Source organism: Schistocerca piceifrons, chromosome X (genome assembly GCF_021461385.2).
Source record: "Schistocerca piceifrons isolate TAMUIC-IGC-003096 chromosome X, iqSchPice1.1, whole genome shotgun sequence".
Classification (NCBI taxonomy): domain Eukaryota; kingdom Metazoa; phylum Arthropoda; class Insecta; order Orthoptera; family Acrididae; genus Schistocerca; species Schistocerca piceifrons.
In genome coordinates this window covers 620,887,419-620,910,657 of record NC_060149.1, presented here as the reverse complement: position 1 = coordinate 620,910,657, position 23,239 = coordinate 620,887,419, and the positions used below count along the sequence as shown (strand labels likewise).

At 40.9% G+C, this 23,239-nt stretch overlaps 1 protein-coding gene and 1 non-coding gene across 6 annotated transcripts in view; both read right to left on the bottom strand.

The window, feature by feature from the left end:
* LOC124721852 (tRNA:m(4)X modification enzyme TRM13 homolog) overlaps positions 1 to 18,769 on the bottom strand; it is a 146,061-nt gene extending 127,292 nt beyond the window's left edge. For 3 of the 5 annotated variants that reach the window (XM_047246986.1, XM_047246985.1, XM_047246984.1), the window contains exon 1: positions 18,517 to 18,769. The gene's annotated coding sequence lies outside the window, so the exon portion shown is untranslated. The remainder of the gene's footprint in view (positions 1 to 18,516) is intronic. The other 2 variants (XM_047246988.1, XM_047246987.1) reach the window with 1 other exon arrangement.
* Positions 18,770 to 20,531: 1,762 nt separating this feature from the next.
* Positions 20,532 to 20,603, bottom strand: Trnat-agu. Its single transcript has one exon. It is a non-coding gene; the product is annotated as a tRNA-Thr (tRNA).
* Between the last annotated feature and the right edge of the window lie 2,636 nt (positions 20,604 to 23,239).

Sequence of the window (23,239 nt, the reverse complement as noted above, 5' to 3'; positions counted from 1 at the left end):
GGGTTGAGAAACACACAAATTCTTGATCAGTTGAAACAATGCCTTCTGCAATGATATAGGCCCTAAATAAAAATAGCATAAAGTTTTTCTGTACACAATTGAGTGGTGTTACAAAGGGGCTTAGTGAAACAGTGGAAAGCTGTGCCAGCAGGATATGGAAAATTAATGGAAAACATATGAGTGATGAGGCAAATACGATTATGCACCAAGAATTGGAACATGGGGCATTAGATGCATTCTTGAAGGGCCTGTCATCTGATGTGTCAACAAGGGTTCGGACAGGTACCCCAAATGACATATACTCAGCTGTCAGATCAGCTATGGAATTTGAAGAGATTGACATATCAACAGGGGTAACGTGATTCACGAGGGGTATTTTCCATTAATGTAACATGATAGGCATGGGCATTCGTGGCATCTCCTGTGGCAGTGTCAGCAACCTCAATGGCATAAGAACAGTGTAGGTGGACATCAACAACGAGATTGTAGAAGTAACGAAAGATATAGATACGGGGAAGTGCACAGGAGTTAAACACAAGAGGGAATTCCCTCCCAACATGCACACTGATGACTGGTATCACTGCTAAATTTTGGTGCTACAAATACTTTTGTGTAGGTGGAATATGGTATAGTGGGAATTGTGGAAGGCAAAAAACACGAGTTTTCTTGGACACAGGGATGCATGTGTCATTGGTAAGTCTGGAACTCGTGGATTGGAAGCAACTGAATGCACTGCTTTATAGATTGCATGGGGTGGGAGACACTGATGTAAAGTCATTAGGTTTAGCAGTATTAAATTTTCAGGTTGGGATGGTTCAGTTTAAGCAATGTACATAAATAGTGCCTTGTATAAATGAGGTCTACTGTATGATCCTGGGGCTAACTTTCTGTTAAAACATCATGCCAAAATTGACCTTTGGTGATGTACACTGGAAATTAGAGGAACAACATTCTAGCTGGAGGAGACTATGGCCAGTGAAGTACTGTTGCCAGGTTCATCTGTCTTAAGGGGCAAACCACTTAAATTGTTGACAGAAATATTAAGGCTTGATTTGCTTCATAGTGTGCTGGCTGGCACCAGAAAGTTGCTTTGGGTGACTGTAGAACCTGAGCTGTCTGCTGATATGTTATGCTCAATAGAGCCACTATAGAAGAGAGTGATACACAATGTGATCAAAAGTATCCGGACACTTGGCTGATAATGACTTACAACTTCATGGTGCCCTCCATCGGTAATGCTGGAATTCAATACGGCCTTAGCCTTGATGACAGTTTCCACTCTCGCAGGCATACGTTCAGTCAGCGGCTGGAAGGTTTCTTGGGGAATGGCTGCCCATTCTTCACGGAGTGCTGCACTGCGGAGAGGTATCGATGTCGATTGGTGAAGCCTGGCACAAAGGTGGTGTTCCAAAACATCCCAACGGTGTTCTATAGGATTCAAGTCAGGTCTCTGTGCAGGCCAGTCCATTACAGGGATGTTATTGTTGTGTAACCACTTCACCACAGGCCGTGCATTATGAACAGGTGCTCAATCGTGTTGAAAGATGCAATCGCCGTCCTTGAATTGTTCTTCAACAGTGGGAAGCAAGAAGGTGCTTAAAACATCAGTATAGGCCTGTGCTGTGATAGTGCCATGGAAAACAATAAGGGATGCTAGCCCCTCCATGAAAAACACGACCACACCATAACACCACCGCCTCCACATTTTACTGTTGGCACTACACACACCGGCAGATGACGTTCACCAGGCATTCGCCATACCCACACCCTGCCATTGGATTGCCACACTATGTATTGGAATTCCTGTGTGGTGGTCTGGATAGATGTCTGCCTATTGGACATTATGACCCTTTTCAACTGTCGGGGGTCTCTGTCAGTCTACAGACAAGGTCAGCCTGTACGCATTTGTGCTGTACGTGTCCCTTCATGTTTCCACTTAACTATCACATCAGAAACAGTGGACATGGGATGTTTAGGAGTGTGGAAATCTCGTGTACAGACATATGACACAAGTGACACCCAATCACCTGACCATGTTCGAAGTCTGTGAGTTCCATGGAGCATCCCATTCTGCTCTCTCACAATGGCTAATGACTACTGAGGTTGCTGATATGCAGTTCCTAGCAGTAAATGGCAGCACAATGCACCTAATATGAAAAATGTATATTTTTGGGGTGTCAGGATACTGTTTATCATGTAGTGTATATTGCACAGGTCACATTGTTTTGTGAGCAGAATCACACTGCACGAAAAAGAGAGAGATAGTGCGAAACTGGTGAATATGGATAATTTTGGCACCAATGAGGTAAAGATAACAGAGAAACGGTTAGTAACAAATTTCGACATCCTAGAGGAGAAGGATTGGGACATGTAAAATGTGAATCATGTTCACACTCAGGCTACCACTAAATATGCATTACATAAGAAAGTAGAGCATCTGAAAGGAATGGAAAGGGAGGAGATGGAAAAACTGCTATTCAAGTTCAAGTATTTATTTTATTCCGGTGATGCCCATAAAATTTACATTGAATTCCAAAACTGAAAAAAGCACTGGCAGATCAGAAACTTTATTGTATACGTCAGTACATACAGCCAATTATGAAGGATTTCATTACCTAACAGAGAGACAATGAAATAACTAGGCCATGTGGAGTGCCGTCATGGTCATGACAACAAACACAGCAGAAGATTCTGGATTTTGGTGTGACTATCAACATCTTAATAGTATAATGGTAGCATAGAGTTACCCAATACCCAATATTGTGGAGATCATCAAAAAGTTGAGACAGTGGCAGTACTTCTCAACCATAAGTTTAAGAAGTGGGTCATATTAGTTAGAGATGGTTCCAGACGTCCAACCTAAGACAGCCTTCTTGGTCCCCTGGGGCCATTACCAATTCTGGAAGGTGCTATTTGGGTTAAGGAATGCACCAGCAACATTTCAGCAGTTGCTGGACTGGGTACTAAGGGGGTTGAAACCTCGGAAACACATGGTGCACTCCAATGATAAAACTGTCTTCTCGATGAATACGAGGGAGCATATAAAATGGTTAAGAGAGGTTTTTAAGAGGTTATGTACAGCACATCTTACGTTAAGCATGCAGAACTGTCATTCTGCTTCAGAGGAAATTGGTTACTTAGGACATGTATTCAATAAGCAAGGTAAGTACAAGCAGTATGGGCTTCTCTGGTTCCTAAGACAAGTAAGGAGCGACAATCATTTCTGGAGATAGCCAATTACTATTGCAAATTTGTAAAGGAGTCCACAGATGTTGCACAGCCACTTAAGCAACAACTGAAAAAAGGCATGAAAATCTAGTGGACAAAGGAGGGTGAGAAAAACTTTGACATTGGGCTCAGTTTTGATTTTCTCAGACTATCAGAAGGAGTTTGTGCTGTATGTGATGCTTCCCGTCAGGCACTGTGATGTAGTGAATGGTGAAGAACATCCTGTGGCTTATGCTTTGCAACAACTGAATAAGGCAGAAAGGAACTATTCCATGACAGAAAAAGAAATGCTCAGCTTGATGTACAGAATGACATAATTTTGGTGTTATTTGTATGGAAAGAAATTCAGGGTGGTAACTGATCATACAGCTCTAAAATGGTTATTATTTTTAAAGGATCCTTCTAGCAGCCTCACCAAGTTAGCCTTTGAGACAGGGAGAATTTGACTATGAAGTTTCACATAAGCCAGGCAAGAACACAAAAACATGGATGGTTTGAGCAGGAATGTAGTGCAGTCATTAGGTCATAGTCTTGCTGGGAGTCAGACAGTGCATGCTGCTGATGCCTACTGCAAGCAGTACACGACACAACTGTAGTTCAGCATGTGTGATGGCCTATTACATAAGTCAACTAGGTTGGGAGGCATGCATAGTAGTACCAGCAAAACTCAAGGAAGAAGTGTTAAAAGAAACACGCAATCTCACACTACCTGGGCATGGAGGTTGTAGGGCAACAAAACTGAAAGGTAGCAAAACAGTGCTGGTGAAAGACAGGGAAGAAAGACACAGACCAGTACGTATGAAATTGTGTAAAAAGTGCACAACAAGCAGACATGAACCATAAACAATTACCATTTCACATGTTACTGGAGGCAACTAAATTTTTTAAAGGATTGGAATGGATATCCTAGGTCCATTTAACCGAATTCCAGAATGACCACTTCTCATGGTAGAAAGAAATGAGCACCATTCCGAACTAGCAAACAGCTATGGTGGCACAAGCCATGGTCAACAACAGGTTGCTCACGTTTGGTGTATCTGAAGCAGTAATCACAGACCAAGGGAGAAATTTCACGTCGGACTATATAACATAACTGTCTGCTATAGGTCTGGAAATCATGAATCCATTGCACCTGTGGACTAATGATAGAAGAGAGTGTGCGCATCACACTGTTGATAGTATGTTGAGTTACTACATAAAATCTCACCAGAATGATTTGGATACACTCTTTGCCAATTGTCACAGCATCTTACAAGTTGAAGGTTCACACTATTACTGGGTTATCCCATTATGAGGTATATGGAAGGAAGATGCCTTTGCCACCCTGTATGGTCTGACAAAAAAATCAGAAAGGACAGGAAGTTGGTTTGTAATTTTGCCAAGACACTAAGGGAAGTATGGAGATGTGTGAAGAGGTCAGATCACCAAGGCCCTGGAATGCCAGGGGTTAATAAGAAAATGCACACAGACTATATCAGCAGTATAGGATAGGGCCATGGGTAACATTATGGAGCCTATATATCCCAAAAGGCAAAATGAAAAAGTTTGTTACAAGGCATCAGGGACTGTACCGAGTAGTAGAAACATTATCACCAACACTAGTCAACATCAGGCTTCGTTTGCCAACTAGGACAATGATAGTTCATGCCAGACACCTACAATCATTTCAGGGCGCTTCTGATTCATAGCCATTAGCACCGTCATCCACTGCTAAGGAGGACATAAAAGAAAGTAAGAAAAAAGGTAAGTGCATGACCCTGCATGAAATACCATATGGATTCAGGTTGAGGAAATAAGGAGGAATATTTTGTAAACTTCATGTTATGTTGTAATGTAAGTAGCAGGTTCGGCTGAACTGTAACATTAGTTAAGCTATGGTATTATGTGGTTATCAGTAGGTGACATTTTGTTTTAAAAAGATTTTATGGAATATGCTTTTTTGTGAGCTGCAGTTATTAGAGTTTTATGTCAAGCTTTCATTATAAACATAACTGAGAGAATTATGCCAGGTGACACCAGACCTTTAAAAAGGGAGGAGCGAAAGCAATTGCAGCTCCCTATTACCAGATTACTGTGCACCAGAGATATGGAAGGAAAGAATCCTAGTCACGGCAGTATTTCACCTCTTCACCAATGGTGCAGTGAGAGTGCTGCAGAACCAGTGGCTGGAAAGTGGAATGCTTTTTACCAGGCAAGAGGATGTGGTACTCGCCATTCACCAATGTATGCTGGGACTAACATCTAATGCATGGGAGATGGGAAACAAGATGAGAAGGTTCGAGGATGTGTTTTCAGGGTTACGAAAAGATACAGAGAGGAAGTGTTTATTCAGAGAAGTTTGAGGGGGAATACAATTAATTGCATATGTCATATGAACAGTTACGGCAGAAATGCAGCAGGCAACAGATGCAGTATCACATATCTTGCAGCAGCAAAGGAGGTGTTTGTTAGGTGTTGGTGGAAGTATATTGAAAACTTTTTCCAGGACTGTGGACGACAATTACATCTGGGAGCTAAATGGTACTATGGACAGAGTGAATGAAATAGCAAAAAGTAACAAGGCAGTTATAGAATCCTCTGTTGGCATCATGAATCAAGATCTAGGAATTATACAGATTCGAATTGATGTGTTGGACAGGACGGTAATAGTCACAAAGCTGTTACAATCATTAGCCAACAGCATTGGGGACGAGAGAGTGGTAAGGGCCAGTTTGCAAGAAGCCATCCACCACGCAGTGTGTACCAAAGCAGGCTTACGCCCACCATGCTTCTTTGTATGCACTCCTACACCATTTATTGATGTCAATATAAAATTTTCACTAGTTTTCTTTTCAACATTCCAATGATCCTGCTCCTACAGTAACCACATATTATGCCAATTATCAATATTGTAGAAATAAATCTGTACACAAAACTTTATTATTCAGATTATTCAGTTTGTTGTTCTGGTTGCAGTTAGCTTTGTCAGAAATAATGGCAATCAAATGGTATTGTCATTACAAAATTCTGTGTATTTACCTATACGAAAAATCTTATGTTCTCATAGGTATGTTCAGAAGGAAAGACGACTTTAAAATAAAAGAGCGATTTCTACCGTTTTCAGTAATGTATTTGCATTAACCCAAACTTAATTAGTTTAAGAGATCTTATTAAGTAAAGATTTCAGCTGGTCCAAACTTCCAGTGCCAATTTTAGCCAAACCACTGTAAATTTCCAGTATATGTTAATCGCCTGATTTTTCTGAATGTATTCACACCCATATCAATGAGAAAGGGTCCTTAATTAAAAATTACTACATTTTCAATAACTAAATTTTTACATGCAAGATGGATCATGTGGTCATAAACTCAGGATTTCCACTGTGTAGGCAAAATTAGTACTGCATATTGTAATAGATGCTGCTCATGAGAAATATTATACAAAGAAAATATAATGATAAAATCAGTAGCCAATAAAAATGAACTTTCTGACCTATAGAATTTGTAAACTATTATAAATTAACTAAGTTCGGTAATATCCTGGAGCGAGTCTTTATAATGCCAAAGTTCACGCCATTTCAGTCAGTCTGTTTTTAGTCTTCAGACATTCTATTCATTCTACTCTTAGTCCCTGTCTAGTACAGCTTCAGGCTAGCTAGTCTGTCAGTCTAGTCAGCCCCAGGAAACATTTCTACTGCCTCTCTGTTTATGTAATCCAGCTGTGATAACACATATTATAGTTATGATATACCGGGTGATCAAAAAGTCAGTATAAATTTGAAAACTTAATAAACCACGGAATAATGTAGATGGAGAGGTAAAAATTGACACACATGCTTGGAATGACATGGGGTTTTATTAGAACAAAAAAAACAACAACACGAAGTATTGCTAGACGCGTGAAAGATCTCTTGTGCACGTTGTTTGGTGATGATCGTGTGCTCAGCCGCCACTTTCGTCATGCTTGGCCTCCCAGGTCCTCAGACCTCAGTCCGTGCGTTTATTGGCTTTGGGGTTACCTGAAGTCGCAAGTGTATCATGATTGACCGACATCTCTAGGAACGCTGAAAGACAACATTCGACGCCAATGCCTCACCATTGCTCCGGACATGCTTTACAGTGCTGTTCACAACATTATTCCTCGACTACAGCTATTGTTAAGGAATGATGGTGGACATACTGAGCATTTCCTGTAAAGAACATCATCTTTGCTTTGTCTTACTTTGTTAAGCTAATTATTGTTATTCTGATCAGATGAAGTGCCATCTGTCGGACATTTTTTGGACGTTTGTATTTTTTTGGTTGTAATAAAACCCCATGTCATTCCAAGCATGTGTGCCAATTTGTACCTCTCCATCTACATTATTCCGTGGTTTATTCAGTTTTCAAATTTATAGTGACTTTTTAATCACCCGGTATTATACACTACTGGCCATTAAAATTGCTACACCAAGAAGAAATGCAGATGATAAACGGGTATTGATTGGACACATATATTATACTAGAACTGACATGTGATTACATTTTCACGCAATTTGGGTGCATAGATCCTGAGAAATCAGTACCCAGAACAACCACCTCTGGCCGTAATAACGGCCTTAATACGCCTGGGCATTGAGTCAAACAGAGCTTGGATGGCGTATACAGGTACAGTTGCCCATGCAGCTTCAACATGACAACACAGTTCATCAAGAGTAGTGACTGGCGTATTGTGACGAGCCAGTTGCTCGGCCACCACTGACCAGACGGTTTCAATTGGGTAGTAGAGATCTGGAGAATGTGCTGACCAGGGCACCAGTTGAACATTTTCTGTATCCAGAAAGGCCCGTACAGGAACTGCAACATTCGATTGAGCATTATCCTGCTGAAATGTGGGGTTTCGCAGGGATCGAATGAAGGGTGGAGCCAGGGGTTGTAACACATCTGAAATGTAACATCCATCGTTCAATCTGAACAAGAGGTGACCGAGATGTGTAACCAATGGCACCCCATACCAATGACTGGGTGATACGCCAGTATGGCAATGACAAATACATGCTTCCGATGTGCGTTCACCGTGATGTCGCCAAACACGGATGTGACCCTCATGATGCTGTAAACAGAACCTGGGTTCATCCGAAAAAATGATGTTTTGCCATTCATGCACCCAGGTTCGTCGTTGAGTACACCATCGCAACCGCTCCTGTCTGTGATGCAATGTCAAGGGTAACCGCAGCCATGGTCTCCGAGCTGATAGTCTATGCTGCTGCAAATGTTGTCGAACTGTTCATGCAGATGGTTGTTGTCTTGTAAACGTCCCCATCTGTTGACTCAGGGATCGAGACGTGGCTGCGTTACAGCCATGTGGATAAGATGCCTGTCATCTTCACTGCTAGTGATACGAGGCCATCGGGATCCAGCACGGCGTTCCGTATTACCCTCCTGAACCCACCGATTCCATATTCTGCTAACAGTCATTGGATCTCGAACAACGCGAGCAGCAATATTGCGATACGATAAACCGCAATCACGATAGGCTACAATCCGACCTTTACCAAAGTCGGAAATGTGATGGTATGCATTTCTCCTCTTTACACGAGGCATCACAACATTTCACCAGGCAACGCCGGTCAACTGCTGTTTGTGTATGAGAAATCTATTGGAAACTTTCCTCATGTCAGCACGTTGTAGGTGTCGCCACCGGCGCCAACCTTGTGTGAATGCTCTGAAAAGCTAATCATTTGCATATCACAGCATCTTCTTCCTGTCGGTTAAATTTCACAACTGTAGCACGTAATCTTGGTGGTGTAGCAATTTTAATAGCCAGTAGTGTAGTTATGAGCAATAGACACCAAAATGTGGGTTTTGGTTCATTTGATAATATTTGTGACAGTAAAAACAGTTCTGAGAATTTTCTTAGTTAACTGCATGTGAAGCAACATATATTCCCTTCATCTGTGCTGTGTGCTATTTTGCTTTTTGAAGAAATATGAACTATTAAGCTCCACAATAAGTCCATACTAACTACCTGAGTGTACACATTGTTAGAGATGCAAAAGACCTAGTCATCACCAGTAGAGCCCTAAAGACATGGTTAAAGATTGGTAAACCTCCAATTTTGAACTTAAAAAGAAGCTTCAGAACATTCATTTTAAGGATGGATCATACACAAGCATTTTTTGGGTGGTGATCCAGTGAAACTGTGCAGCTACTGTAGGCTTATATCACAATGAGTATGTTTAGTTATGTGACAAGTGCACGGACAGCTAAGTCCAGCACTGTTAGCACTGTAGTAGTAGCTGATTGGCTTACAGATGGTACAGGAGGCACTACTACCAGAATTTGGACTCATTGCAGAGCTGGAAAAGCATAATTTACGACTATAGAGCAATAGCAGAAGTTAGAATGGACCCAGTGTGACTATATATGCTTGTTCAATTCCTGATTGCTAATGGTCGCATACATTTTTGGTGTTTCCTCATTTGCCCTTAACCCATTAAGGTGGGGAACCTTAGAAAAATTCACACAGGCAAGAAAAGGACAAATAATGCTAATATTATAGGTTGGAGATACACAGGCGATAATGACAGCAGAGGAACTCTAGCACTGCCAGAGGGAAAGGATTACAATATGCTCGATCTGAGTAAACCAGACTGGCATAGATACATGCAAGGTTCAGTTGTTTTTAGGCAAAACAGACAGTGAGCGCTGTCTGCATGACACCCTGGAGCCTCAAACCTACTTCCAGCAAGCAGGGTTGCAGTAAATCTACTCTGCATACACACTGTAGTGGTAGTAGCGAACTACTATGAGCAGCGTAGACTCGTAGGTGCGAAGAGACTGCAACTGCATGGCAGTGGGTTATTAGTTAATGGGACAGTGTGCAACATAACAGGACTGACATTCCACCTGCCAGCCACTGTTACAGCGGTTAGCAGGTTAAACAAAACACAGAAGTTATACTGCTAGGGGAGTTCCCAGTACCCCTCTCTTAATAATACATTAAAACCTGGACAAACTTTCTCCCTGAAACACCTCATAGCAATCCAAGAGGGGAGTATTTCTGGAGAACGGATGCTACAGAATGTGCAGTAGGGCCATGAAAAATGTCATACGGTTGTGGCCTTGAGTTTCACAGTATCTGGCACCATAGTAATTGTAACTGTTCTGCGCACCTTTCATCTATCTCAGCCGGACAGCCCCCCATCCATGTGACTGCCCACTCCCAGTGGTACAGATACCAGAAAACTGGATCACCAATGGTACATGAGGTACAAAGAGTGATAGCAGAGAGTTGAAAATAATCGTATGTGCGAACACTGAGATGTGAGTAGTAGTGAGAAATATGTTTTCTAGTATGTACGATGTTGTAAAACGCTATAGAGCCCTAGAGCGATAATTGTGACATGTTAAATTACACACGGAGAGCTGCCACGGTAGTATGACAAGCGAGAGGCAGGGCAGTTGCATATTGTATAATAAGATTTTACGAGAAGCTAAGTGGCTGTTAATTGGTGAGAACAGGAGGTTTGACCAGTTAGTGAAAATGGTGATTTTTGGAACAATTGAGCATAGATGAACAATTAGCCAGAGTTGGTGTCAAACATGGTCCACCCAATGCACTAGAGGTTTTTTAAGTTCAAGAATCATCAACCATTTTAACTCCACTGGAAACGAACACACAATAAGTTCAAAGCCTCTGAAGCTGGTGGCTCAATCTGCCCAATACTTAGGAAGAAAATTGTTAATATTTTACAATGTTGTCTGTGTACGCTGAGTTCTGTCGCAGACCACTCCAGGGTAGAGAACTGGGTCTGGGTCTCCCAAAGGTGGGAGGCGCTCTAACACTATCATTATTTTTTGGGCAAACTGCGGGCAACAGCAGCTCAGTCACAGTAATTGAAGAAGACATAAGCAGATGGCAGGCACCAAGCTGCCAGCATGCTGGTTCAGCAACAGGGGTGTTTATGCATTGTGAGGGCTGTCACACCAAGCACTGAATCCCTGTAGGCACAGTACAATGACAGGTCTCTTTCAGGACAGGTGAAGCAGTTTCTACACTGTTGAGCCACGGCATAGTTATTACTTGCATAGCTAGAAACAGTATGTTGGCACAGCAAATGTGCTTTTAACCAGCATATATAACTGTCAGGTCTAGTACAGGTATTCACAGTCCAACAGCACCAACTACAATGCGGAATTGCTATGGATCAGCAAACAGCCACCATGAGTTTTGGCCTCCACCAGTGCCATACCATCTTCTAGTGTCACATCTTGCTCTATGGAATTGGTGCCTTCCTATTAGTGGCCCACCTCCAGGCTCACTTCAGCAGCAACCAGACTCTTCCCCTGGGTGGGCAGCTCATTGTGTCCTTGTGTCTGGGGCAGTACAGCCATAGCTCTCCTGCCTTGGGACATTCCACGAGCAGCCATACTACACCTGTGGCACATGTTGCTGAGTAGGTTTCTGGTCATCAGAATGCCTGGATGCAGACATCACAGCCGGGTACTTGACTAACAGTTGGCCACTGCAGTGCACCAAAAGTGCTGCCAGGGGCTTTACAATGCACAGCTGTGCTACTAGTGTAGAAACACAAGTCTCAATGAAATGTTTAACTTTGTAATTTTTTTTTTACTGAGCTGGTACATAACACGACATGACTGCCTTACAGGTGACTGTGATGGAATATGGTGAGCCTGCGACTGAATGGAAGTAGGGTGTGCTGGATAGGTGTACTGAACATAGAAAATAACCTTTTAACAAACGCCCAGTTTGGATTCCACTAAGATATATCTACAGAGAAGCCAATATGTGATCTCAGAAACTCAATTCTAGTAGAATTAAACAACATTAATTTCACTGTTGACATTTTCTGTGGTCTTTCTTTGCATAGGTCATAAAATGCTGCTAGGTAAATTAAAATGGTATAAGATTAAAGGTGTCCCTTGTGTGGATGGAGTCCTAGCCTATCTTTTTTAAAAAAAGAAAAAAATTCAGGGTGGAGGTAGGCCTGCCTTAAAGACGATCTGTCACAAGGTTTGAATCTTGGCCAATCTTTATTCTTGGTCTCCATAAATAGGCCTACTATACTTAAGGCATTGGACAATTCTTCAAAAGTTGTAACATCTATTATAAAGGGCTGAAACACATTCATACCGGATACTGCCAGAAGATTAATGGAACAGACATACAACTGGTTCACAGCTGACTGCTTAACCTTCAATATTACAGTCATACTATGCAATTACAAACAAACAAAAGTTAAGTACAAGTACTATAAATAGAGAACAACAGGTATACGAAATTAAAAGACACTTTAAAGATTTCCATCTCGGTTCTTGTTGACCAGTATTCACTTAATAAAGTGAATACTTGTCAATAACAGATGATCGAAACCTTTTAAATGGCTTTTAACAAATAGGTACATGGCTGTGGTGCCCTATGGGAAGAAACTGGCTAGGTACACACTGAAGCTCTTGGACATACAGATGGATAATAAACAGAGGTGGTACCAGTATGCCATATGGTATGTTAACCAGTAACTTAGTTCTGCATACGTTTCACTTAGACCTGTGTTTCTCTATGTTGAACCACAGGCGAGGCTGCTTAGTACACTTTCACTCAATTCTTTCATACAGCATAACCTCATGGGATATAGCAGCTAATGAATCGTTTTGGTGGATATCATGGACATAATTTTTGCTGCATAAGTAAGAGCATATGGACTAGCAGACCAATTGTGTGATTGGACTGAAGAGTTCCTAGATAACAGAACGCAGCATGTCATTCTCAATGGAGAGAAGCCTTCCGAAGTAAGAGTGATTTCAGGTGTGCTGCAGGGCAGTGCCATAGGACCATTGCTATTCGCAATATACATAAATGACCCTGTGGATGACATCGAAAGTTCACTGAGGCTTTTTGCAGATGATGCTGTGGTGTATCGAGAGGTCGTAACAATGGAAAATTGTACTGAAATGCAGGAGGATCTGCAGCGAATTGATGCATGGTGCAGGGAATGGCAATTGAATCTCAATGTTGACAAGTGTAATGTGCTGCGAATACATAGAAAGATAGATCCCTTATCATTTAGCTACAAAATAGCAGGTCAGCAACTGGAAGCAGTTAATTCCATAAATTATCTGGGAGTACGCATTAGGAGTGATTTAAAATGGAATGATCATATAAAGTTGATCGTTGATAAAGCAGATGCCAGACAGATTCATTGGAAGAATCCTAAGGAAATGCAATCCGAAAACAAAGGAAGTAGGTTACGCTTGTTCGCCCACTGCTTGAATACTGCTCAGCAGTGTGGGATCCATACCAGATAGGGTTGATAGAAGAGATAGAGAAGATCCAATGGAGAGCAGCACGCTTCGTTACAGGATCATTTAGTAATCGCGAAAGCGTTACGGAGATGATAGATAAACTACAGTGGAAGACTCTGCAGGAGAGACGCTCAGTAGCTCGGTACGGGCTTTTGTGAAAGTTTTGAGAACATACCTTCACCGAAGAGTCAAGCAGTATATTGCTCCCCCCTACGTATATCTCACGAAGAGACCATGAGGATAAAATCAGAGAGATTAGAGCCCACACAGAAGCATACCGACAATCCTTCTTTTCACGAACAATACGAGACTGGAATAGAAGGGAGAACCGATAGAGGTACTCAAGGTACCGTCCGCCACACACTGTCAGGTGGCTTGCGGAGTATGGATGTAGATGTAGATGCACAGTCAGGTCATTCCATGTCAATTCAACCAATTTGAGAAAATGTTCCAGCTGATAATCTCAGATTTGGCTGAAAATTAGCACACCAATGCTACCAAGTGTGAAAGACTCATGTACAAAAATTTAAGTTACCCTGCCAATTAGTTCCAGAATTATGGCTGTGAAAGAAGGTGGCGTGACCCGGAAATTGCAACCCGCACCTGGCAATCTATCTTCAGACCCAACTTCAGATCTTAATAACTTTGGAACTATTCCGCACAGTCCAGTGAAATTTTTACAACCCAGTAACATCCACTTAGTGAACACACTCTATGAATCAAAACACCAACAACATATTTCTGAGGGAAAATAAAAAATTCCAAAATGTGATTAAAAAATGTAATACGTTAAAAGGTACATATTGTAGGTGCCCTCTATGCCAAATATAACTCACTCAAAAAGGGTATAAATTTTTTTGTGGTAAGCTTAGTGTGGCCAAAACACACACAGAACTCATCTTGCCCATATCAGTCACAAAAACTGAGTTACATGCACATGAAAATAGAAAAAATTTTAAAAATTACCTGAAAAACATGGATTTTCTAAGTGTGGTAGCACAAAAGGGACAAGTAATACCCAAGCCAAATTTCAAACACTGCATAAATAGACCATAATATAATATGTGGCAAAATTTCAACTTGTTATTGCAAGACATTTGTGTACAATAAAAGCTGACAGAGATGTATTTGGTTGCATTTCTTTTAACATGATTTAGCAAGTAATAGTGATGATGCAGACAGCTTGTTTCATATAAAACTGCAGCAATTGTTTGGAACCATTAGGCAACGAAGTTAAACGATAGTAGTTTTCAGGGACAGAATGAGTCATTGTTATGCAGGAACAACAAAGGAAACAAGCAACAATTACAGGTTACTCTAGTTCAGACTGGTCAGTACTGTTGTGGAAAGTCAGTATGGAGGCAGAAGAGTGTACTAGTGGTGCTTTTGTTCAAACAAGTTGCAGTATTGGTAGAGCACAAGCATCTGAATGTCATAAAACTACATATGGAACAAGATCTAGCATTCGTTTTGTACTGTATGATCTGGATGAATCGGACCAAGATTTGTTGCTATGGAGATCCGGGATACACCCTGTGGGCACAAGAAGTACGGTTCCAGGAAACTTTTGTGTCTGTTATCATCATATGAAAGTGTTTCTGGATAAGTATTCTTTCCTACAAAGAAGTTATTTTGATCCATTTCGGACACATAAGAAGACAGTGAAGTGTAGCCTCCGAGAAATTGATATAAAATCAGTATTGAAAGTGAATCAGTGCATGGGACTTAACATGAATCCAGGACAAAAGTTATGTTCCAGGTGTGTTACACTGCTAAAAAATGAAGAATATTCTGATAATTTACACAACAGTGACGAAGAGTATCAGCCACCTACAACCACAGTGGATGAGCAATTAAATACTTTAGTGACTGCTCTTGGTTTGTCTCCCATGAAGACACACAAAGTTGGGAAAAGAGACAGGCCCAGCTATGGTAGAAGAAAACCATAAGCAGCTCAAATTGAATTAGAACACAAAATAGCTGACACACTAATGGTGGAAGAGGAAGAACTATCTGCCCCAAAGGAACAGAAATCATGCCAGAAATGCTCTGATTTGGACAAAATCATGCATGATTTGACAGAAAAATGTGCCATATCCCCACACCAGAAAAAAATAGCAATTCTTACCCTTGCACCTTCCAGCTAGTCTACTGACTACACTGCAAAGGAATTCAGTGTTTCTACATCCATGGTAAAGCGAGCTAGGAAAATAAAAGCAACCCAAGGAGTGCTTCCACAACTTCAGCAGGCTCAGGGTAAGCAGTTGAGTTGAGAAATAAAGGTGCTAGTGTCGGAGTTTTATGAAAATAATGACTAGAGCCGAATAATGCCTAGAAAAAAAGACTGTTGCTATGCAACATATCAGAACTATACGTAGAATTCAAGGAAAAGTATCCCAATACCAAAGTAGGTTTACCATCTTTCTTCAATCTTCAGCCAAAATGGGTTGTGCCTGTAAGTGTAAGAGGCACACACAATGTTTGTGTATGCGAGACCCATCAAAATGCTAAGCTGATGTTTGCTGCTATAAAGGATTCTGGTCTGGATTACAAAGGTGCAATGAAGCTGCTAGCGTGTGACATCAGTTCCTACCAGTGCATGATACACAGGTGTGAAAAGTGTCCTGGTAAAGCATAACAAACAAACTGTATGGTGAACTCCATATGGATGACGACGAACTTGTTTCTTATAAACAATGGACACACATGGATCACACAAGTCTTGAAACAAAGCAAAGTACAGTGGAAGATTTTGTTGAAATGTGTTGTCAAAAAATGGACAAACTGACCACACACAGCTTCACAGCAACAACACAATCAGCTTATCTCCAGTTTTGTAAGGATAATTTGAAAAAAGATGAAATTATAGTAATACTAGACTTTTCTGAAAATTTTGCATTTATAGATCAAGACGCCATCCAAGGATATCATTGGGAGAAAAGTCAAGCAACTCTGCAGCCATTTGCAATTTACTATAGAGAATCAGGTGATGTGTCTGTCATGAACCTGTGCGTTTTTAGTGACTGTTTAATTCATGATGCCATTGCAGTTCATGACCACGTTCGCACTGTCATGGCATATCTGAAAAACAAGCTGCCTCACATACATTTTGCGAAATACTTCAGTGATGGGGCAGCTAGTCAGTACAAAAACTGTAAAAATCTCAAAAATTTATGCATGCAATACCATGATTTTCAGATTTACGCTGAATGGAATTTTTTCGCAACAAGTCATGGTAAAAATGTATGTGATGGTATTGGTGCTACCATTAAGCACATGGCATTACGAGATAGTCTGCAGTACCCTACAGAAGGCCACATTCTAACACCTCTTCATTTATTTAGATAGGTACAGAAAAATATCTCTAGCAAACAATCATTCTATGTTTTGAAAGATGAGGTGAAGTCAGTTGAAGAGTTGCTAAAAAGCAGACTAGAACACGTTTAAACCGTTGCAGGCACAAGGAGCCATCATCACTTCTCTCCAGTGGACTCTGACAATGTGCAGATGAGCAGACTGTCCGGTTATAGCTATAGGTTCATGCACAACATGTGTCTTCACAGTGTGTCTGACTCAGGATTCAGAAGCAAAAGCAGCAACATACAACCAGGTTGCTATGTTATTGCTGTTTATGACGACAAATGGTACTTAGGATGTGTTGCAGAGTGCTGTGAAGCAGAAGGTGATGTATTTGTGAACTTCATGGCACCAGCAGGACCAGCAAAATCATTTCATTGGCCACGTTTGGCAGACAGGTGTTGGATTCCTTTTGAACATATTCTTATGACAGTTCCAGTTCCTACCACAGTGTCAGGAAGACAGTACAATTTGCCACTCAATGTACAGAGTGGGAGAACTTCTGTTTGAAGCACAATCGACTGGTTTTTAGCAGTTAAGGTGCAGTAAACATTAATGATAGGTTGTGTTAATCTGTCTATATGTTGTTGCTTAGTGATTAAATAGTTGTGGGAGAGGATAAGAAGAGGTAGAACAGTTTACAATATGTTTTTACAAAATTGTGTTGTGGAACAATGGCCACATCACCAAATACATCTGTCAACTTACATTGTACACAAATGTCTTGCAATAACATGCTGAAATTTTGAGATATATATCATTATGGTCTACTTATGCAGTGTTTGAAATTTGGCTTGGATACCAGGTGTCCCTTTTGTGCTACCACAGTTCGAAAATCCATGTTTTTCAGGTAATTTTTAAAATTTTTATATTTTCGTTTGCATGTAACTCAGTTTTTGTGACTGATACGGGCATGATGAGTTCTGTGTGTGTTTAGGCCACATTGAGCGTACCAAAAAAAATTTATATCCTTTCTGAGTGAATTATATTTGGCATAGAGGGCACCTACAATGTGTACCTTTTAATGTATTACATTTTTTTAATCACATTTTGGAATTTTTTATTTTCCCTCAGAAATATGTCGTTGGTGTTTTGATTCGTGGAGTGAGTTCTATAAATGGAAGTTACTGGGTTGTAAAAATTTCACTGGACTGTGTGAAATAGTTCCAAAGTTATTAAGACCTGAAGATGGGTCTGAAGATAGATTGCCAGGTGCGGGTTGCAATTTCCGGGTCACGCCACCTTCTTTCACAAGTCATGATTCTGGAACTAATTGGTAGGGGAAACTAATACTTTGTACACGAGTGTACTGAATTTCAGTCAAATCTGAGACTATGAGCTGGAGCCCCTGGTTGAAATGACATGGAATGACCCAGTCAAGTGAATTTATTTTGTATTTTTGGCTTTTATGCTGTAACCTTTTCACTAATGATCCAAGTGCACAACTTAACTAATCACTTCACTAGTTGTCAACATGCTAAAACATACGTTGCTCTGGGTGGAAGATGATAAACTTTCAGTAAACACAACTAGAAAAAAATAATGTGGTGGATATGCGGTACTGTAAACACTGAACTAGTTGTGCAAAGAGATGAACTGTTCAACAAAAAAATTAGTTTGAATATAAATGAAGACAAACGAAACTTACCACCTCTGAATATGTATCCTCTGTTAGAGATGTCATGTGTACTACTGTTTCATGGATAACTTTCTATAAAGCATTAGAGGCTCCCGATGCATCGTAGTTCGTTGATATCACTCCAAACACAAAACACACACACACACCGTTCACCTGAATATTGCATAGAATTTACTTTCGAAACCATAACACGAGATGTAGGCAAACAATTGTTTGCAAACACAAAGACGTACCGCCGGCAGACTGCTAGCAGCAGTATAGCCAACTCGGAAAATGAAAACGCACCGAATCTTTCCCTAAAAAGCTCAAGACACGCATTAGAAGTAACAAGCACGGTTATCATTCGATAGCTCTCCCACCGTGTTAAGAATGTTGGCAAAATAGAAAAACTAGTTATATAAAATGTAGTGAAGTATGAACCTTGGAAGGTGAAACAATTAAAATGGCCCAAGAGGTAATGTTACAATTTTACCATGTTACATAGCGGTAATCATATCGAATATAATCGACTACAATTATGTAAGTTACGCACGCCTATATTGTACTCACTTTAAAAATTGTCCTCTTTGTCAGATTGTGCCAGAAAAATTGTGTTATCCTTCGGTGAAGATGATTCTTGGGGAGTGTATCTCCGCAAGCTCAACAGTGAAATTGGGTTGCATAAATCATAATCGCAGCAACATTTCCCTGCATTTATAAGTCCAAATCTTATAGCCAAAACGGAATTCAAGGTTCTCACTTTTAGTCTATTTCGTTGTTTTGTTTTTATTACTCTTACTTGGCTAAAGACACTTTCAACATCTGCATTCGAATGTGGAAAGGATGGAAGTTGCAATTTGCATATCTGTATAAAGCAACTTTATTCCAAAATTTTACCATGCCTGTTCTTCTGTCCATTTTATGTGGTGTACATTCTTCCACTTATTATCTATCATTGTAGTGATACTGGGATTCTGATCAAAGAACATTGCCAATTCTATAACTGGACGTTTTATTGATTTTAGACACTCTCCTGGAGTAAAAAAACTACATATATTGAAGAACTTTAAGGTTCTCAGGAAGCTGTCACCGCACTTGTTCTACAAGTTACCGTACCCAAGAAACTGAACGCATCTATGACACAACTGTTTAACTGCACTAACAAGAAGTTTGCTCGAAGAAAGTTTTGTTTCGCATTCAGATCCAAGATAGAGATGTGGCTGCAAGTGATCCTCAACTGTGGAATTCAGTATATGTGATTGGAATTCAGGAGCTATATTTTTTTAACACAGGGACTTGATAAAAAGGATTAGATCATTCAATAGCTTTGTGGGATCATGACGTTTGGATTCAGATTTCCTATTCACGTTCTGAACTTCCTGTAGAATAGGCTTAAGGAAACTAAGATACAGGTAATTAGATTCGTTATTGTACATAGAAAACAAAACCTCAGCAGCATAACAGCGTTCTCTCAATGTTGATATCTCAAAATGAGTTTTAAGCTCCAGCCACTGCTGCGGTATTCGGGTCAGTGCCCTTTCAATGGATAACCATTTTGTCTGACTCATTTGAACTAGTTTTAATGGCAAATCACCTTCATTTATTGTATAAAATAGTTCCCAATATGTAACTTGCCTCATTGCTGAATTTGAGAATCAGTTGTATGTCTCTTTACTTAAGAATTCTAAATGCCTTGACAGAAGGTCACTAGCAGCACATGTAATCGGATACTGCAAGGTATGGCACACATACCTAATAAATAGAAGATACAAAATTTCACACTTCAGTTTAGCATAAATGCCACTGTTGATCCCTACTATGGCAGAGAGATTATCTGTGCCTATAGCAAGAAGCTTATTTAAATTCATATCTCTTTTAGAAAAACAGCTTTTAAGGGCCTCAGTAATTCCATCTGCAGTGTGTTCGTCCAACGTACAATTTCTAGCACTATGTACAAGAAACTATGCAGATGTGTTACATGTATGTCTGAAAGAACATACACCATTTTGGTCCAGTTGCCACTATGAATTAAGACACAAAGAAATTACCCAGACGGGGATTCAAACCCAGGTCTCCTGCTTACTAAGCAGAGGCTCTGACCATTAAGCCATCTGGATGCAGTTGTCGTCGTTACTGCACGGATTACCCTATCATGCTTCCTGTCAAACCCAAATTCTCAACTTCTCCACACACTACTAATTTAGTGCTCCTTACTCATTAGCCTCATTACGCACGACATTTTGCCGTTTCCCGTAAGAGTTCGAGCCTGGTGTGCATGCGCACTGAAGAGATCATTGGCCGTTCTCGCCTTAATTACATAAATGTGATGTCTGTTCTTTCAGCCATGTCTGAAAGACGGGAACCGGCGAAATGCTGCGCGTAATGAGGATAATGCGCAAGAGGCACAACATTAGTAGTGTATGGAAAAGTTGAGAATTTGGGTCTGACGGGACGCATGCTAGGGTAATCTGTGCAGTTCCGAAGGCCACTGTGTCCAGATGGTTGCTGGCACGGTAGCCCAGCGTGTTCGGTCAGAGGGTTAGCTGCCCTCTGTAATAAAAAAACTGAGTAAATGGATCAACGATGAACTTCAACGGGTGTCATGGGATATCCGCCTCGACCAAACGCAACGAACGATACCGAACACAAGAAGATTTTAATAAAAAAAAAAACGGATAGCTAAGTGGTCAGAGCATCTGCCTAGTAAGCAGGAAGTCGAGGTTCGAATCAAGTTCAAATTTTCGAAGTTCCCCGTTGATTTAAATCAATGCCCACTCGCAGCCAATTTCTGTAATTCCTTTGTGTCTTGGCAAATTCATTGCTTCTTAACGGTACACACATGTGTAGGAGAGTCTGGAGTGTCTGAAGTTTGTGTCACAGAACATTACCACCCAACATGTCTGCTGTTGCGAGAGCGGCAGATATCGTACCTCGTGTCTGTATTGCGCTACATGGCAGTCAGTATTCTGGGAGTGATTTGCTGAAAAGCCACTCTAATCTGCCTCCATAGGTCAGCCAGATTCTGCAGTCTTTGTGGATACATTGTTAATGTGTCGTAGCCATATAGAAAAACATCTATAGCCGTTAGGTCGGTGCTACGAGAAGGCCATTGGATAGGTCCACCACAGCCACACCAGGAATCGTTGAATGTCTGGTTCGGTTGTTCATGCACTGTGAGAGCCCAGTGAAGTGGACCACTGTGCTGTTGTTAGATAATGGTGACCTGCATCGAATATGGCTGTAACTGAGGTACCGCATACTGCTCTTTCATTTAATCAATACAATCTGTTTCTGAGGTCTTGTGTCTTCACTGTAAATTATGTGCTGTTGGCTTGCCTCCTGGAGTGTAGTCAGTCAGTGTTAACTCCGATCATTTTCATGCACATTGCAGAAAACTTCTCAATGATAGATATATTAACTTATCAAAATAACGTTATACTTCCCTGACATCTCAAATGGATCACCCTGTATATTTATTGCTGTGGAATAGTCCCTAATCGCAATTTCTAGTAGTTTGGTTACAGAAATGGCATTTGTTTCATCTACAATGAAGCTATATCCTAGGCCTCTTAAATCATATATTAACAGCTGCTCAAAATGCGTTACTAACATCTTACAGGCCATTGCTGTTTACTTTGCACAATGGAGTTTCAAATGGTTCAAATGGCTCTGAGCACTATGGGACTTAACATCTGTGGTCATCAGTCCCCTAGAACTTAGAACTACTTTAACCTAACTATCCTAAGGACATCACACACATCCATGCCCAAGGCAGGATTCGAACCTGCGACCGTAGCAGTCGCGCGGTTCCGGACTGAGCGCCTAGAACCGCGAGACCACCGCCGCCGGCCAATGGAGTTTAAGATCCACTGCTTCCTTACTGACAGAAAAGCAGGATTTACACAGATCACACGAGTGTTCTACAATTTGAAATAAAGAATGTTCTTCAATAAAAAGTGCCAGCCGCCCTTCCACCAATACCGATTCTTGTCTGGTTGGTTTGTATGGTAAAACACACTGCCGGCTACCACTGAATGGTCCTGCTGCTTTTATTTGCTTATTTATTATGCCTCTCTATATCTCCCAGCCTGGCAAGTAACACGACTTTGCAGTAACATCCAAGTAACACGACTTTGCAGTAACATTTATTATCGCTTTCCTCCATTCTCATTAACCATTGTTTATATCTCTCATCACGCCTTTCAGAGACGTATAACATCTTTATATTTGTGCAAACATCAATCAAAACTGTCTCACTATTCACTGTCCATCACATTCAAATAACAACCCACTAGCTCTGTCACCTCTACTGACCAAACAATCTCGGGGAGTCCCAGTCTTGGGAGGGGAGAGGTACTCTACGCCACCAACGGACTATGTTACATCACATGAAAGCCTATAATCTAATCCCTTCTTCTTACCTAATAATGTGGGGTGGATGGCAAGACAGAGAGCAAACGCTCTCCAAACGTGGAGGTGACTGGATACAGTCGAATTGAGTGCTGTATTACACTTCCTGTGCATTTGGGCTGGGTGTTGGCAGCTGTGCTACATTTACAAGCAATTTTAGAACACAGAACGAGACGTTATGCCATGATCGCATGGATAGATCCAATATAAAATTGATAGAATTGAGAAAAATGACTAGTGAATAGGTATAAATTGACCGAATATATACCGAAATGCGGGAAATTGAGGAAGTACTTGCGTATCTTCTGGCTCGCGCCGAACAATTTGTACATGGGAACAAGTA